The sequence below is a fragment of the Marmota flaviventris genome, chromosome 10, assembly GCF_047511675.1.
Source record: "Marmota flaviventris isolate mMarFla1 chromosome 10, mMarFla1.hap1, whole genome shotgun sequence".
Taxonomy (NCBI): domain Eukaryota; kingdom Metazoa; phylum Chordata; class Mammalia; order Rodentia; family Sciuridae; genus Marmota; species Marmota flaviventris.
Genome location: NC_092507.1, coordinates 24,796,133 through 24,812,904, shown reverse-complemented (window position 1 = coordinate 24,812,904; position 16,772 = coordinate 24,796,133).

Here is a 16,772-nt window from a genome sequence, read left to right as displayed (position 1 = left end):
TTTAGAGCCACTTTCTCTATCCTTGGGAAGGTCCCCATGGGCTCACTCCCCTATGCATGTGTGACATGCCAGCCTTGGATATTGGTATAGCATATTGAAATAGCAAATAGAAATGAGTGGGAGTGGGGGGAGAGGGCCACCTGGTTTTTGAACCAATTCTGAGTTGCAACAATTAAAAGATCTGATGGATTGATGTCAAGATGAACTAAAGTGAGAGGTGTCAATTTCCAGCAGATAGAATGGAGATGGGCAATGGCAGGAGACCACTCCTGCCCACACTCACCCTGAGACCTGGATCCTGGGGCTGGTGGGGAAGGACCCATCCAGACAACACCCTCACACCCTCATTTCTTTCAGTCCCTGAAAACAAGTGCAGGAAGTTCTCGATGCTCCTTCCCCTTCCTATATTCTGCCACCCACTGGACTCCTCCTCCAGCGCTGGCTCCATTCCCTCCCCTGTGTCTCCTTGTAAAGTCCTAGGAGATGCTTGAGGATCACAGGCTGGTGGACACCCAGCACTCTGCTTTGCACCACCCTGTACCACCTCTGGCATTTTCTCCCCACCTCCAGAGGCCTGGAAGGGAACAGGGCAGATGAGGCCCTTGGCCCACCATTCACAACATACACCCACCACCGCCATCCCATGAGGAAAAAAAAAAAAAAAGTAAAACAAAAACAAAAAAAAATCTTTTGTACAGAGATATATTTTTATTATACAAAGTTTGTACAGTACCAAAAAAGACAGAAAAAAAGGTGTAAATTTTTTTTCATTATTGTAGGTAAATGGTAGTGGAAGCCTTTTTTGTAAATGTAATAAAATGTATAAATATGGTTTTCAGAAATCATCAAGTGCTGTAAATATGTAATCTACACACCTTCTTGGCTTGTCTGCGGTATACACATTTAATTTATCTGTCTCTGTATATGAGGCTTCCCCTGGGGTCCTGCATTATGGTACTTTACTGAATTTGAAAGCAATTTTAAATTTTTTGAATTCAAATAAAATATAAATTTTTGCATTGGTTTTCTTACATTTTTATGGCCTCTTTCATGGCTAGGGGACAAGAATTTGTTGGGGAAGAGGAGGAAAGACATGTTTTAGGCTAAGATCCAAGAGTCGAGATGTGGAAATACCTTCTTAATTGCGTTATTTGGCCACTGCTGTGTTTGGAAACACCCAGCAAAAAATGACATATATAGAATTTTATATGTCCAAATGGATCAAAGATCTAAAACTATAAAACATTTATAAGACAACATAGGGGGGAAGCTTTATGACACCAAAAGTATAGGCAACAAAGAGAAAAAATAAGGGCTGGGGTCAGTGGTAGAGTGCTTGCATATATATATAAAAGAAAAAAGAAGGTGCATTATATCAAAATGTAAAACCAAACAACAAAGTCCATAAAGTAAAAGGCAACCTATAAAATGGGTGAAAACATTTCTAATCATATATATGATAAAGTATTAATATCCAGAATGTATAAAGATACAAAGTGTGGAGAATATATAAGGAACTCCTACGAAAGTCTTGGTCATATCTCCAAAGAAAACATAGAAATGGCCAAGAAGGACATGAAAAGATGCTCAGCATCATTAATCACTGAGAAGTACAAGTCAAAATCATAACCTCACACCCACTCCTGCCAGGATGGCCATTTGAAAAGAAAAAGAAAACAGGTGTGGGCAACGATGTGAGAAAATTGGAACAGTTGTGCTCTGCTGATAGAAACATAAAATGACACAAACACTGTGGAAAACAACATGGCGGCCCCTCAAAAAATTAAAAACATAATTACCATATGATCCAGTAATCCCACTTCTAGGTATATGCCCAAAAGAAAGTGAGATCACAAAGAGATATCTGCATGCCAACATTCACAGTAGTATTATTTGCAATACCTCAAAGATGGAAGCAACCCAGATGTCCATCAGCAGATGGATGGAGAAACAAAATGTGTGTGTGCACATATCAAATAGGATATTACTCAGGCTGAAAAAGAGAGATAACTCTACCAAGAGTGGTGGCACACGCCTGTCATCCCAGTGATTCCAGAGGCTGAGACAGGAGGATGGCAAGTTCAGCAACTTAGTGAGACCCCATTTCAAAATAAAAATATAAAGGGTTGGGGATAGCTCAGTGGTAAAGTGTCTCTCGGTTCAATCCCCAGTAACTCAAAAATTAAATGAATAAATAAAGTAAAAATAAGAAGGAAAAAAGGGAAGGAATTCTAACGTGCTGCAGCACTAATAAACCCTGAGGATATTGTGCTAAGTAAAATAAAACAGTCACAAAAAAACATATACTGAGCTATTCCAGTTATGAGTCCCCTAGGGTAGTGAAATTCATAGAGATGTTTGAATGTGGTTGCCAGGGGCTGGGGGGTGAGGGGACAGGGACTTACTATTTAATAGGTATAGAATTTCAGTTTTATAAGATGAAAACTTCCAGGGATTGGTTGCATGATAATGCAAATTCACCAGACACTACTGAGCTATATACTTTAAATCATCCAGATGATGAATTTTATGTGTATGTTACCACAATGAAAAAAAAAAGTTTTAATTGAATAGTGAAGCCCAGGTCAGCTCAGAACAAGAAACTGGGGACAACGAAGTTGAAGGGATAGGGTTTAGCAGGACTGTGGAGGTCAGGATAGAAGGATTGCCATCTGAAGGGCACTTGTGCAAAGGCAGAACAATCTATAGTAGAGAAAGACCCACCCAAGGAGGATCTTCCAGGCAAGACGTCACCAAAGGAACAGAGGAGGGAAAGGAGGCCTGGCCAGGACTTCCCTGGGCGTGTTGAGAGTTGTCATTTTATGTGGAGAGTTAGCGCAGATGATCTTCAGTTTTCTGGCTTCTACTAGCTTCATCTTTGCACTGTAATTCAGGTCCAAACCCCTGCCCACTTTTTCCCCTCAATTTATTGAACTTTCCCAGTTTCAGTAAAGGCATTTCATCTGAGGAATAATGTCTGGCATTTATCTCTAGCCCTCCCCTGGAGACCTAAGGTAGCTTGTCAGGGTTCAGGGTCAGGAACCAAACTGATGTAAAACATGTTCCTTTTGGATTAGAAGTTGGAGAGTCAGGCAGCCAATATCAAGTCTAAGTCCAGAATATTAATTCACCACAGCCATATAAAGCCTTACCAGAACATTTCTGAACACCTCCAAAAATCAGTCCAGAACAAATTTTTATAAGCAGAAGGGCACAGAAAGAGGGGACAAGTTCAGATCACAATGCCTGGGAGATGAGCTACACCATCTGCACAGAACCCTTATACAAAGAGAAGAGAGTTTTCTTGACCAACACATCAAAAGAGTATCCAAAAGGCAAGGTGGCATACACCTGTAATCTCAGCAACTTGGGAGGATGAGGCAGGAGAATCACAAGTTTGAGGCCAGCCTTAGACACTTAGCAAGGCCCTAAGCAACTTAGCAAGATCCTGTCTCAAAATTTAAAATAAAAACGACTAGGGGTGTGGTTCGGTGGGTTTAATACCCAGTACCAAAAAAAAAGAGAGAGAGAACCAAAGCCATCCCATCCCTCTAATAGAATCAGCCATTATTGCTGGTCTATGAAAATCCTACACACTTATTTTTTCATGAAGAGAGTAGAACATTCACATATCTTCAAAGTTTCTATAAGAATCAGACAGAAAATGAGTAGCTGAACATTTTAACTAATTAAAATATTCTCCCCAAAATAAAGGGAAGGAATAGATCTTAAGTGTCCCAATATTAATTGAATTCAATTAAATAAGCAATTGAAATATTAAAGCATAACACAAATCAGAAGTTCAAAAACTCAGAATATAAATGGACACACAACAAAAAGTGAAGTAAGAGCTTGTCAAAGAGGACAAACATGTTTTAGAAATTAAGACCAGATTTACAAAGTGTCCAAGATACAGAAAGAAAGCATAGTAAAGAAAGATCAGCTAGGAAGAAAATTAAAACATTAAAGAAAATAAAAATTATTTGAAAAAGTAAAAAGGATGTGAAAAGTGAAATGCAAGAAAGCAGACCAATGTATGCACAAGAGGAATCCCTAAAGAAGAAAGCTAAATAAAAGGCACAGTATTCATGTTTTAGATGTGCTCCAAAAAAACTTTCTAGAACTAAAAGAAAAGCTTGACCTATAGACTAGAAGACCCCCATGTTGCTGGGGCAATTACCCTGGAATGGTCATATCCCATAAAACTCTGGGCCTCAAGATTTAAAAAGAAGTCACTTGTAAAGGGCAGAAAACCAGGGCTGGGGATGTGGCTCAAGTGGTAGTGTGCTCACCTAGCATGCATGAGGCACTGGGTTTGATTCTCAGCACCACATAAAAATAAAATAAAGATATTGTGTCCACCTAAAAAACTATTTTTTTTAAAAAAAGGCAGAAAACCAGGTTGTCATCGGATTTCTTCTTAAATAAAGCAAATGGAAGGAAAGAAAGAATGAGCCAAGGATTTCATGTGTAGTGATTTTTAAGCACCAAAACTAAGAAAACACAGCATTAAATATCCAAGAGCTCAGGGCTCTTTTCTTTGGCAGCCCTTCCCAGAGAATCTACTACGGAAAGGACAAGTTTCATCCTACTATGGGATAATTGGGGAATCTCAGCAAGAATTGAATATATTGAAATCTAAAGTGAAGATAAAGGCAGAAAAACAGTATTTTAATGTCATAGGTTCCAACAAAGTAGAAATTCCATGATTTTTTGATGGAAAGAGAAGGGAGAGAGAAAAGGGTAAATAAAGTGAATGTTACCATCAGTTGCCACATAGATAATAGGTAGGAGTCAAAAGATATTTAAAGGACTTGGCATAATTGACATTTTAGGCCAGATAACGTTGTGTTGTAGTTGAGGGCTGGGCTGTCCTGTGCATCACAGGCTACTAGCAGCATCATTGGCCTTTGCCCACTGAGGACCCCCCTCTCTGGATTGTACCAGATGTTTCCAGACATTGCCAAAAGTCCTCTAGGGAACAAAGCCCATGTGCACACAACTCCCTCCCACCCACCCAACCTCCACGGAGAATCTCTAATCTCAAACTAATAACACAGTAAGAAAATAAACAGAAAAAAAGACAAAGGGCATCATACAAATATATCGACACAAAGGTAATCAGTAGAATAAAATTACAAGTTTTGATAAATACACGTATTTTTAAGGTAACCCCAAAAAATCATGTTTTGGAAAGAACCAGTAAATATGACAAATGAGCAAAGTAAACACAACATAAAATTATGTGACAGATTTAAGAACCAACATAGCCATGGTATTGTTACCTGTAACTAGGTAACTAAAATCTAAAACGATTTTTAGATCAGCTCAAAAGGTAAAACTCAACTCTGCTATAACAAGGGGCATCTCTAAAACAAAGGAGTTAAAAATGGCTCAAAGCAAAGGAATAAGAGGTGTGTCTCCCACATTGTCTGTATCACTTCTCTGTTGATGGACACTGGGTTGTTCTCTCCTGGCTGTTTTGAAGAGAGCTGCAATAAACTTGTGAATGCAGAGGTTTCTTTGACATACCGACCTCATTTTCTTTGGGTCTATACCCAGTAGTAGGATCCTCGATCATGTGGTAGTCCTATTTTTTATTTTTCCATGGAACCACTATACTTTTTCCACAATGGCTCTGCTAAATTATATTCCGACCAACAGGGTACAAGATCCCCCTTCTCTACCTCCTCACCAACACTTTCCTTTTGGATAACAGCCATTTTAACTGCAGCAAGATGATAGATCTCGTTGTGGTTTAAGTTGCATTTCCCTGATGATTAATGATGTTAAACAATTTTTCATGGACCTATTCAAGTCTATGCTATTTTACAGGGGAAGAATATATAATCCCTACCTTATATGAATTATTCCAGAGAGGGGAGGGGGAAAAAAGGAAACGTATAATAAATAAAAAATACGTTATTCAAACGTATAATAAATAAAAAATAAAAATTAAGAAGATGCAAAGTGATTAGTTGTGCAAAACTTCAACCAAAAACTGCATACAAGAACACAACAATATATAAAATTTGCAAATAATATTTCAAATAAATTTTGACCCAGTACCTTGCCAACAAATTTTTTACTGAGATGTATTCTAAAAACAAAAAGAGAGGAGGTAAACTTCAGAAGCCTGATAAGGACTCTCAATCACCTCTGGTGATCACCTTGCTTTTATTTCATAGAAATGTAAATAACTTTAAATTTTATGATAAATTAATTTTGACCATGATATAAAAACCACAACAGAATAATAATCTATAACTCTGAGGTAACCATGGTAACATATTGCTATAGATCCTTCCAGAGCATTTTTGTGGCCCCACACACTTTTGTAGTATCACTCTTCTCAGCTAACAATTTATAGTGGGCATTTTTACATGCAGTTGTATATATGTGCTTTTTACCATTTTAATTGGCTTCTTAATTTTCCATTGCCTGCTGGTAATACATTTGTATCACAATCCCCTTCGTTGGACATTTCAGTTATAAAACATTTTGACTTCGTATTGATGCCACAAACAGAACAACCTCATAAGAGAATTGTTGGACATTGTGTAGGACCTGATGGACCATGGCTTTATTACAGCACCAGTCTTTCTGATAATGTTTCTTTTTCCTTCCAGAAAAAAGTCAATCGCGTGAACATAGGCAATAGAGAGGCGCATCACTGGATTCTTTCATTTGAGATATGCCAAGCAAATGGAATAAAAGACAGTTCTAAGGCAAACAAAGATAATGGTAGGAAGTGGTTGAAATTCTGAATTATGGTGCCTAAGCTGGGCAGGAAAGGATATGAAGACAGGAGAGAAGGATAGAGAAGAACAGAAGGGACTAGAGACCAAAGGTCCTTAGTTGTATTTCTTTCAGCTGCAAAGAGGAAACCATCTCAAACTAACTTAACAAAAAAAAAAAATGTATTTGCTTGCAAAGTCCAGCAACCAAGTGGGCTTTGAAATTGGCTTAGCCAGTATCTCCAGCTCCATTTATTTCATTTGTCTGTTTTATATTACTAGGGAGTTTACAACAGGGATGCTATATCACTGAGCTACATTCCCAGTTCCTTTTTATTTTTTTGAGACAGTCTCACTCAGTTGTGCTGGTTGGCCTTGAAATAATTTGCAATGGGGCTGGGGCTATGTGGCTCAGCTGTAGGGCACTTGCCTGACATGTGTGAGGCACTGGGTTTGATTCTTAGCACCACATATAAATAAAGGTCTATCAACAAGTTTTTTTAAAAAAGAAAGAAAGAATTTGCAGTCCTCAGATGGGAAGATCCAGCTCCCTTTGGGGTTCCCTCTATTGGATTGGATGTGTGGCTTTGGCTCCAGGCAGACTTTTCTCAAGGTAGTTAAAGGAGGAAACTGATTCTCTAGCCCTGCCACTCAACCTCACATCTCATTGGCACAAACTGGGTCATCCATTCCTGAATGAATCTACACCATCTGGGATTGTCACTGATTAGCTTATTGTGTACCTGAATGAAGGCACGGGGAGGGGAAGTGGGATTGTCTTTGGACAAAGAATGGGCACATTGGAACTGGGAATAGGGGAAGTCCTGAGACACAGGAGCTTCATGAGATGAGCAAGTTACCTAAACAAAAATTGCAGTATTTAGGGAGACCAGCAGCATCCAACACAGACACTAAAAACCAAACATGTAATAGCAGCCCGTGGTGAGTGGTATGAGGAAAACCAGTGGGTGGGAAGGTGACATAGGTTAGGGTAGGGATCAGGAACTGCATTTTTGTAACTTAAATTGAGACCTGAGAGGTGAGCAGGAATCAGCCAGGTGATGAATGCAGCAAAGAGCATCCTGAGTAGCAGGAACTACATGTGTAAAGTTTGGAAAGGGTTTAGACTGTTGGAGGACCTGCAAAGCGACCAACGTGGCTGAAATATGGTCAAGTGGGGGAAATACCATGTGACAGAAGGCAAGTGCAAACTCATGCATCTGTAAAGGAAAGTTGAGTGACACGACTTTATACACATTTCAAGAAAAGAACATGCTACTTTTTGAGCTTGGGTTGAACATAGCCAAGAGTAGCAGTAGAAGTACTAGCTTGGCAACTGCAGTCCATCAGGTGGGTGATGGCAACCAGGATGAAGGCAGTAGCAATGGGAATGGAGAGAAATGGATGGAGTTAGGAGATCTTTGGGACATTTACTCCACACATGGCATGGGAGAGAGAAGATTCAAGGGTGACTCCTAGATGTCTGGCTTGAGCATCTGGATATATGATGGTACTCTTTGCTGGAATGAAAAAGCAGCAAGTGGACAGCTGGAGAGTGGGCTTAGGAGGAAATTGGCATGGATGTGCTAAGCCCCAGTGAAGATGCCAAGTGATTAGTTGTGCAAATCTGGAACTCAGGAGAGAGATTAGTGTCTAAATGAGTTGAATGATGATATCAGAAGTAGTGGTTTCAAGAACTAGGATGTGGTTAAGCTGTGAGGAGGCAGCAGTGAAATCAAAGATGGCCATCCACGTGGTTTTCCTGTGGATGGCCACGTCATCCAGGGTGGAGGCAAGAGTTGGGATGCAGAGGACTGCCATCCAGAGATGAAGTCTTAGATGAATGCAGGAGAATGTTCAGGAGGCGAGAGCCAACTCAAACAGGAAGAGGATACTGGATGATACAGACAACTGGCACTGGCATCACAGAGAGGAGCTTTCCAAGGACCTCATGGTGGAGTGGTGATGAGAGTGCAGCCCTAGGGCCAAACCACTGCAGCTGAGCTGCCATCTGGGCCTCATCTATACACTGAGGCTCTTGGGTCTTCTCTAGTTTGAATGCCCTACAACAGTGCTAAGAATGGAAACATGATGCCAGCCACAAAGGCAAGCAGCATGTGCAATTTAAATTTTTCTGGTAGCCACTTTATAAAAATAAGAAACAGATGAAATTAATAACATCTTATTGAACCTAAGATATCCAAAATATCACCATTTCAAGATATAATCAATATAAAAAATATTGAGATCTTTTGCTGTTTTTTTTCATAGAAGTCTTCAAAGTCTGGGGTGTATTTTATACTTACAGCCACATGGAGAGGGCTCCACAGGCACACGCTGTGAGTGGCTGCCATCTTGAATAGTATACTTTAAGAATTCTTGATCTTGGTCACTATGGAGTCTGAGTCATGGAAGAAGAATGTAGAATACTGAACCGAGCAGCCAGCCTTCCATCTGTCTCCTGGAAACTGTGAAGAAGCTGCCTCCTTGTTCTCCTGCTTCACTTGCCCCTCCTCTACTCCACCCCGGCTCTCCTCACTTCCGACAGCCGTCTCCACCTGTCCCACTGGCTCCCTACCTCACTCCCTGCACACCAGGCAGGGGCTTCCTGTTTCTACCTCTTGCCTTCCCATCTTGCCTTCCCCTACCTGTCCCTCTGCTCCTCCTTTTTCCTTTTCTGTTTCTCTGCACGTCTCATCCACCCAGCTCCATTTTTCAGCTTGTTCCCTTTTCTTCTCTCTCTTCCGTCCTTTGACCCTGACTCAGCTCTTTCCTCAAGCTACCTGAGCGCTGTGATGATCAGGTTCCTCCCTCCTCTCCAGACCTCCATCCCAAAGATGCCCTGACCTCACCAAATGAACCCCACTGTCTAAGGACTGGGTACCTCTGCCTCTAGGATTCATGGACACATTGTACTCAGCAGCTTATTGGCTTGAAGGCCAACGTAGCCAGCCTGTCAGTGAGGCATCTCTCTCAGGTAGGGTTTTTCCTAGTGTTACATCCTAAGTCATACTGACCTTGACCCTTTCAGATAACAGAGTTCTTGTTTTTATCTGGATTGGCTGACAAGCTTTCACAGATCCTGACATTTATAACTGACCTTTATGCTTTGCTGTTTGGTCAAACCAAGCTTTATAGTCTGTGGTCAAACCATGGCTACAAGCAAGAGTATGGACAAGAAGGAATCTGCAGCCTCCAGATGACCACAAAGGTAAGCCCTATGGGTCTGGTCATTAGAGCAGGAGCAACTGTTAGAAAGAAGTTATATACAAACATGTTAAAAATCCAAGAACAATGAAGTGCCTATATCCCACTCAACAAGGATAAAAGAGTGAACTTTTTAGGACACTTCAACCTGGAGCTACAAAATCTCCTGAATGTTAGCAGAAGGGAAATGGACAGAGGAGGGAAGGGTCAGAAGACCATGAAGAACCTCCAGCTCCCCCTGCTCCTCAGGTCACTCCATCCCAAACTAGAATTTGACTAGCTTTAGGAGATGTACATAATGCCTCAGAAAGAAGAAAATAATAAAGGATAGGAAAGGAAAACAAAGCCAGATAGAATGAAGCCAACTGCAAGCCAAAGGGCCTGTATTCAGAATGGAACCTTAAATCCCAGAGTCTCCTAGAGGCCAGCATTTAATCCATTTTTATTTCAGTCACCAAGAGAACCAAAATTAGTCACAAATGTCCAGTTTCCCATAAAATACTTGAGAATCAATCTAACAAAAGAGGTGAAAGACCTCTACAAGGAAAACTATAGAACTCTAAAGAAAGAAATTGAAGAAGACCTTAGAAGATGGAACGATCTCCCACACTCCTGGGTAGACAGAATTAATATTATCAAAATGACCATACTACCAAAAGCATTATATAAATTTAATGCAATTCCTATTGAAATTCCAATGTCATTCTTCACAGAAATAGAAAAGCAATCATGAAATTCATTTGGAAAAATAAGAGACCCAGAATAGTCAAAGCAATCCTTAGCAAGAAAAGTGAAGCAGGAGGCATCACAATACCAGATCTTAAACTATACTACAGGGCTATGGTAACAAAAATGGCATGGTATTGGCATCAAAACAGACATGTAGACCTATGGTACAGAATAGAAGACACAGAGACAAACCCATACAAATACAGTTATCTCATATTAGACAAAGGTGCCAAAAACATTCACTGGAGAAAAGATAACCTATTTAACAAGTAGTGCTGGGAGAAATGGAAAACCACCTTAACAAAATGAAATTAAACCTCTATCTCTCACCCTGCAAGAAACTCAACTAAAAGTAGACCAAAGACTTAGGCAGTAAAACAGAGACCCTTGCACCTACTAGAAGAAAAAGTAGGCCAATCTTCACCACGCTGGCCTTAACAAGACCCCATCTGACTTCATTAACAAGACCCCTAAAGCGCAAGAAGTAAAATCAAGAATCAATAAATGGGATGGATTCAAACTAAAAAGCTTCTTCTCGGCAAAAGAAACAAACAATAATGAAAGTGGGTACAGACTGGGAGAAAATCTTTACCACATGCACCTCAGACAAAGCATTAATCTGTAGGATATATAAAGAACTCAAAAATCTTAACACCAAAAAAATAAATAACCCAATCAATAAATGGGCTAAGGAACTGAACAGAACACTTCATAGAAGAAGAAATACAATCAATCAACAAATATATGAAAAAATGTTCAACATCTCTAGCAATTAGAGAAATGCAAATCAAAAGTAAGATTTCATCTCACTCCAGTCAGAATGGCAGTCATCAAGAATACAGGCAACAATAAATGTTAGCGAGGATGTGGGGGAAAAGGTACACTCATATATTGCTGGTGGGACCATAAATTGTGCAACCACTATGGAAAGCAGAATGGAGATTCCTCAGAAAACTCAGAATGCAACCACCATTTGACCCAGCTATTCCATTCCTTGGTTTATACCCAAAGGACTTAAAAATCAGCATACTACAGTGACACAGCCATGTCAATGTTTATAGCAGCTCAATTCAAAATAGCTAAACTATGGAACCAACCTAAGTGTCCTTCAATAGATAAATGGAGAGCTGGGGATGTGGCTCAAGCAGTAGCACGCTCCCCTGGCATGCGTGCAGCCCGGGTTCGATCCTCAGCACCACATACAAACAAAGATGTTGTGTCTGCCGAAAACTAAAAAATAAATATTAAAAAATAATTCTCTCTCTTTCTCTTTAAAAAAAAGACAATTCCACTTTAAAAATAGATAAATGGATAAACTATTATATATATGTGTATATACATACATACACACACACACACACACACACACACATATATATATATATATATATATATATATATATATATATATACATAATTTTTTCCAATGGAATATTACTCAGCTTTAAAGAAGAATGAAATTATGGATGAAGTTGGAGAATATCATGCTAAGCGAAATAAGCCAATCTCAAAAAACCAAAGGCCAAATGTTTTCTCTGATATGCAGATGCTAACTCACAATAAGGGGAAGAGGGCATTAGGGAAGAATAGAGTTACCTTAGATTAGGTAGAAGGGAGTGAGGGGAGGGGGGATATGGGGATAGGAAGGATAGTAGAATGAAACAGACATTATTACCTTATATAATGCATGACCAACGTGATTCTCCAACATGTACAATCAGAAAAATGAGAAAGTATACCCCATCCATATATGGTACATCAAAGCACATAAATGCATCCTACTGTCATGTTTAACTAATTAAAACAAATTTTAAAATTTTTTCAAAAGAGAAATGTCTAATTTCTGTAGTAAGTTAATTGATCAAGAGATGTCCTTGGAAACAGCACCTATGTTTCATTTCCTTAGGATACAGCAGAGGGGCTTATTGTGACTTCCTGCCTGGAGAGCCTCACCTCCTCCACCTATTTCTGGAAAACACCAGGAGCAGGGTTGGTCTGGGAACCTCAGATGGAGTCATGAACTAACCCTTTCCTGACTGGTTGCTGCCTACAGAAACATCCTCTCATGCCTGGGTTTTCCAGCTTCTCACTACCACCTCCAGGGTACGCCCTGAGACCACCTCCTGCTGGTCTCCTGCTGCCTCTAAATATGCAGAAGCTACTCTGCAGTTTATCAATCAGTTCCCCCAAAGCACTGAGGCCAAGTTATGTTCTGCATTGAAAGAGAAAGAAGCCCCCTTTCCCTCTGTGTCACTTGTCACCAAAGTAGGGCTTCCTGAGCCCCATTGATTTGAGATTCTGGTAACAGTTCTGTCAGCATCAGCCTTGTAGCACCTCTCCTGCTTGAGCTTAGGCAACCACATAATGCCACTCCAGGACCAATCTTAAGAGACAGACTCTTGTTTTCCTAATCTCCCTTCCTATGGATTCCACACGCTAGTTGCACAATTACAGGGTATTTTTCTACTATGAGAATGTGAAAAATAAATGTGACTTTAGAAACACATATCAAATAATGGTAGACACCATCAGAATTATTACTAATGCAAAGAGAATCACTAACGGTGACCTGAGTGGGAAATCAGGGCTGTGAATCCCTAGTCCACTTGTTCAGTGTATTTAGGCAACATTGTTTAATTGGATTCTTCCCTCCACTGTTCTAAAGCTCTTGACTTAACCAAGTGGCTCTTAACCCAAAGATGCTGTCAGTTTTGAGAGGGGAAGAACTGGCATACCCCAAGAAGAACTGAGGACTCTGCCCTCTCTACCTCCTCCAGGCAGATCAGGGTCCTGACAGAGAGCAGGGGAAAGATGTAAGAGAGGAAGAGGAGGGGTGGAGGCCATTCACTGATCTGTAGTGGGTGGAGAAGGAACAATGAGGTAAATGTGCATTTGGAGGAAATTGCACGTTTGCCCAAAAGCAGTGAGTAAAAGTAATGCTAAAAACACACTAGTGGTGGTGCTGATGCTGGGAGTGGGTAGAGACGGAACCAGGAGCTGAAGGAAAGAGACCACAGTGTTTATTGTCCATGGCTTTGCAGCCAGTGGGGTACCAACTCTCCTGCAAGGCTGTGGATCTCCCATGGTAGGCAGCAAATTGGGGCAGGGCCTTAGGACTAGTGTCTGCTGCTAACAGGAGGGAACTAAGGAATCCGAAAGGAAGAGAGGATCAAACTTGTAGTAAGGGGATGTTTCACTGCATGCATTTGACTTTAGGCAAAGCCTCTTGTCACAAAGAGACGGCTCAGGCAGCTAAGAGCCTCAGCCCAATCTGAAAGACTCTCCAAGGGAGAATGTGTATTTGTGAGTTCCAGGAACGTGTGCAGGAGGCTTGTTGGTGAGCCACGAAGTGTGTATGTACACGCACAAGCTAAACAGGTGGGTGGAAGCTACAGAGGGTGGCAGGTAGACAGGGGCTTTGAGGGACTCTGGAGTCACCCAGGCAGAGCTGGCAAGTTGGCAGTTGGGCTCCTGAGGCCTTGGCAGCAGGCAGGTTGGGAAGACATAAGCTTCTCTATAGTAATAAAAACAGAAACAAAGGGAGAGGCAAGCCTGGGACCACACTGGGAGCACAAAGACAAAGGACACCTGCCACACCCACCTCCACTGCACTCAGGACTTCAACCTGCTCTCCCCACCCCAGGGCGGGCATTCTTCTCCAGTGACTAAACATAAACTCCTCTGCAGCCTTCAGGCAGAGTAACCCTCCCTGCCCAGAGACAGGATGAGGTAGGGAGAAGGGCTGCCCAAGGGTCCTGACTCTACTTTTTTAGAATGGGGGTGCTCAGTTGCTTTACACTGCATTGGGGAGTGTGATGTGGGGAAGAGTAGATTCAGGGTGAGGGTCCAGGACTACGTAAAACCAGGCATCTAAAGCAGCCCTGGCCCATGTTTCCTTGAGCCTGCTGCGTCCTAATGAGTCTGTAGAATGGGAGGCCTTAAGTGACTTTCCAGTACTTCTTGGTCACTGCAGAGGAGCGAGTGCCCTTCTTGGGGTGAAGGATCCCTCCTTTAGCAGCTCATACACAACATCCTCTGGGGGAAGAATTTGTTCCTTCAGTTTCTCATAACCAGGGTATGACCCATGGCCAGGGGGCTGAGGAATTGTCCACAGTTCTGTGGAATTAATGTACTTCCTAAAAGCAGAGGTGCAAAGCAACACGAAAGACCTACTGGAAGACACATGGGTGCCCCAGAAAGGTGGCAGGGTCAGGACCTGAACACTGACCAACACCTGAAAGAATGCTTCTTCCAGAGGAAAGGTCACATAGGGAGAGCGCGAGACCACCTGGGCCCACTGTTCTCTCTTGGCCCATGCTGCCCTCGCCTTCACAGCAGAACCTACAGTTCCAAGTTGCAAGAAAGGAGTAGATAATCAACAGCAAAACTGTTCACTGGCAACAGGAGACACTGGCACAGAATGAAACTCAAGGAAGGAGAGGGCTACTATCTCACTTTCACATAGAGCTCAGCTTGCTTCCACAGTGAAGTTTCCAGAAAGCTCAGGACTAAGAATTTGGAGCCAGCATCCAAAAGATAACAGGATTGAGAGTGCAGAGTGGTCCAGATCTCCTCTGAGGGCACCTTCCTCCCCATTTTGGTGCTTCCCAAGTCCTAACCCCAGCCCAATACTTTTTTGACTTTTGAGCATAATCTCTTTCTCATTAACTACCAAATGTACACAGGTATTACTCTAGGTCTCCTTACTTCAGGCCCAGAGATATAATGCACATCCTCACCTGGATGTCCATTAGGCACAAGTTCAAAATGTCCCAAAGTAAACTTATGATATCTTCCCTCCTGCACTACCTGCATCTGCTCCTCATGTCCCTACTGAGTGATAACACACTCTAAGGAATTCCAACTTTTCCCTGCTCTCCTCAAGTCCACCCTGAAGCCCCAAAAGTGCATCCCCTCAACTTTAGGGTAACTACTACTGTGGCCCTGATCCTTGCCTTCTGAGATACTGCCATGGCACCCCGCGGGGGCTCTAAGTGCAGCATACCCAAGTTGGATTTTGACAATGCATATCTGAACATGTCACCTGGTATCCAAGCTCCACTCATACATGATGTCTTTTGTGACCTTGCCCCACCACTCCCCCACCCACTTTATACCCCAGTAGTACTAAGAAGTTTATGGTCACTTACCTGTTCCCTGAATCACTATTACACAACACAGTGATCCCACTTGTATTGGAATAGCAATTCCAGAGCAAGGAATTCCTTTCTCTCCACTGTGACACTTCCTTTCAGCCCCTATTGGTGCTCTTCATACTGTCAACTTATTGCAACTTACATCTACTGGTTTCAATCCAGGGCCCATTCCACAACCCCTCCCCTCAAAGATAAGGTGAAGGAAAGGGAACCAGGGAGGGGATGGTTCAAATAGAGCTTAGCTTGCTTCCACAGTGAAGTTTCCAGAAACTTCAAGGGGATGAATGGTATTCCAATATCATAGGCAGATGTCAGGAGAAGGACTGCCTTTTAAAATCCTATGGAAAACAAAGACCTTGGTCAACACTTTAAAACCCTTCTAAGAGGAAACTCTTGGGGCCTACGTGATACAAATGAGAAAATCCTGTGTGAACTTCTCACTTAGCCTGTGTGAGACTGACCTGCATGGATAAGCACAGGATAGCGGGGCTCAGGATAAATTGGGGCTGTGAACCTAGAACGTGGAACTGCATTCAAAGCCCACTCAGTACAAAAATCAACTTCTTCCACATCAGTCTTGGCAGAGGAATAAAGCTTCCACCACACCAAAAATTAAAGGACTCTCAGCAGGCAAAACACAGGGGTGAGTGCTGAAGGGAGCTTTCTAGGTTTCAGGAGATTTAACCTATGTAATGAGAAGCAAGACTGACCCCAAAAAAGGAGACTTAAACTCTACTTCCTCAACCAGTGTGTAACTAAAGTGGTGTCCCTCGTTGGAAGAACTATCTCACTGGAAGAAGCATCACTTTGGCTTCATATTTTCCCCATCTCAACTCACCCACCTCTCTCACCCTGTGACTATAAAGATGGAAACTCCATCTTTGACAACAGTTCAGTTGTGCTCAAAACACTTTTCCATTATGAACATTCAGGTCCACTCATC